This window comes from Molothrus ater, chromosome 1 (genome assembly GCF_012460135.2).
Source record: "Molothrus ater isolate BHLD 08-10-18 breed brown headed cowbird chromosome 1, BPBGC_Mater_1.1, whole genome shotgun sequence".
Taxonomy (NCBI): domain Eukaryota; kingdom Metazoa; phylum Chordata; class Aves; order Passeriformes; family Icteridae; genus Molothrus; species Molothrus ater.
The window spans coordinates 105763552-105766691 of NC_050478.2; positions in this window are offsets into that span (position 1 = coordinate 105763552).

Sequence of the window (3140 nt, forward strand, 5' to 3'; positions counted from 1 at the left end):
CGGCGCTGAGGGAGGAGGAGGAGGAGAGAAAGGGAGAAGGAGGAGCTGGCGCCCGCCTCCCGCCGCCGCTGCCCGCGGCCCGCTCCGCGCTGCAGCGCCGCCCCGGGACCGCCCCCGCCGCGGCCACCGGGGCCTGGGGCCGGTTCTCAGGGGCCGGGGCTAGGGCCGGGCTGGCTCGCAGCTTGCCCCGCAGGGGACGCAGTCCTGAGTCCGGCTCCTCCGCGGCAGTGCTGCCGCCATCGGCCGCCCCACGGCAGGTGACATCTCGGTGCTCCTTCGGTGTCACCTTGCCCCGTCGCTTTGCCGGGAGGGCGGGGAGGGCGTGTGGGGGTGAGCTAAGAAAGGGACCCGTCCCAAACCGTAAGGAGCAGCTGATGCAGGCGTGTGGAAACTCAGTCACTGCCGGGCAGGGAAGAGGGAACACGGGCTTCCAAATGCAGCAGTGGTTAATCAGCAATCTCTCTCTAAATATTTTACGTGAGACAGAAGTGTGCTACTGCTCTTCCACTTATCACTGCTGTTACAAGGCATTAGTGAAGACCAGAGAGGAGTAGAGGTATCTCCAATTCCCAAGAGAATTTCGGCTAGCTCCTTTTTCAGCTGTATGGATTGTTGCTTGGAGGCCCTCGTGTTTGCTAACTCAGATGCTCCCCCCTTCAGCTTCATAAAAAGACACACAGTATCTGCGTCTTTTCCTTGGCAAAATCCTAGCACAGCTGATAACACGAAGATCCTGGAGCTGAGCATCTGCTATTTGAGATGCATCCATGCACCACAGTACACGGAAGTGCTTTCCCTCTCCTTATTTTATGGCCCAGCTCCATGAACTGCTGAGAGAAGACAGACGTTGCTCAGTGAGACTCTTCACTTCTTGCCTTATCTGTGTTTTCCTACTCTATCCAAATTTCAAATTTTACAAAATTAAAAAAGGAAGAAAAAAATGTAACCACAGAAAAGGAGATGTGGCCTTTTTCACTTACTCCTCCTAATTAAGACAGAGTTTACCAGAGAGATTCTGCTCTGATGTAAAGCATCTCGGTCCAAAATGTTCTTGTTCACCATGGAAAGACTAATAAGAGTCTATTGCAGGGATCTGAAGAAATTTTAAAATACCTATTCTTCCTATACAGTCAGCTGTCCAAAGTTGAAAAGAGTATGGGAGTTGATAAGCGGAGGCAGGGATGGTCTGGGGTTTGGTTTTTTCCCCCAGAGCTGTTACAGAAACAGGAAATCGAATGGGTGGAAAGCTACTGTCATCAATGCTGCCCTTCCTCTGCTGATGGAGAATAACCATACCCAGGTTTTGGTCCTGACTTGCTGGGAGTGTATGCTGTACACGCCAGATAAAAGGATTTATCATGAAGGGAAACTCTACTGGGAGAGCTGGAGTAGACAGCTCAGTTTGAGAACATGTAGGCTTCACCTGCAGTGTGAACTTAGGAATCTTCAGAGACAATAATTTGGCCGAACTGACAACTAGGTTTTAGGTTGCAGAGGAACCTGCTACATCTGAAGTGGAAGCTAGTTTTGCTTGCAGCAGACTGTTCTGTATCTGAGTCCTGTCCTCATTAAGCTGAAGAATCCTTGAGTCACCCAAAATCTAGAGAAAAAAAAAAATCCCAGATGTCTGAGAAAGAAGAGGACACAGCCTGTGTCCTTGGGTCTAGAAGGCTTCTATATGCATATCCACTCATTTGACTGAAAAGTGTAAGGTGTGGCTGTTGATGGTTAGAGAAAGGCTTTGAGTCATACAAATCCAGTAGTTTAATGATTTGATCAACAATCAAGAGAGATTGAATGCCTGAAAAAACATCCGACACAAAGGTTGATGACGTTTATCTGGTCTTGGACTTCCACCTACCCTGCGTTGGTTACTCATGGGAATATCAACAAGGTTAGGCACATGTGACATGCTGCTGGCAAACTGAAACAAAGGACACCTACTGAGAAGGGCTGAGGGGTTTGGGTTTTTTACTGTGTAAACATGTTGCTACATTGACAACAGCAGAAATGTTAATAACTTCCTTCTTCCTCAAGCAATTCCCATCAGATCCTCCGGTTCTGGTGTTGGGCTTTTTAAGTCTTTAAAAGGTTGTACTTTGGCCTACAATGCATTTTGCAGAGCTGATAAAGAAAAGGCTGTATTGTGCTCGTACTACAACCACTTCCAAGTGATTGAGTCATTGCAAATTGTGCATGTGTGAAAAAACGAGGTGGTCCCTACAGTGTTTTGAATACTTACTGCATTTTTCTTTTTCAGAGAAGGAGGGTGCACATTCCCAGAGAGAGTTCCTGTTTGCAATATGCTCTCTTCTTTCCAAGTGTTTCATAAAACGATTGCCTCAACCCAGTACTAATGGATTATAGATTAAGCAGAAATGAAAAGGCACAGGACTGTTCTTTCATATTGTCTCTCAATTTATCTTGCTTAAGCAATAGATAATAATTGACAGAAGCAATTGAAGAGTCACAGTCTGATTTGCTTTTATCACTAGAAGTCTGCACTATGTTTATGTTATCTTTTGTTTAGGGAGGTGGTTCTACGATCATCTGGAGATTGGGGCAGAATCATTATGTTCTTACTGACATTCCAATGGACAGTTGCAAGTTGGCCCCACTGCAGTTCTCTGGAATGGATTTCAGTGCAGTACCTCTGAGGAGGGGCAAAGTGACTTTTAACCCCAGAGCTCTAAATTCAAGGTTCTGTTTGATTATATTCTTTTAATGTTTGTTTAACTTTAGTATTCATCTAACAAAATGGGATAAATACCTTTGTGTCAGCATAAACTATCTTGGGATACTTAAAAAGTGAGAAGTCCATGCATAAAACATCTGAAAAGTTTTTTTTCCATTAAGGAAAAGGCATCCAGTGTTGGTGATATTTATCATCAGCAAGGGAATGGGAGAAAAAAAGTGCATTTGAAAAATTCAATTCAGCATTTCTCAAGACTTCTTCATGTATATTATTTATTTGTCTTTCCTTAAAATATGAATGAAGTCAGTGAAATTGCTCTGTGTTGGAGGCTCTTCAAATTTCAGATGGAAAAGGCCAGGCTGTGTTTGTGTTTGTACTCTTGGTGCTCATGAAAAAATCAATGATTGTGGCATTAGGAAGGGCTGCTTCTGTTGTCCCTTTCTTA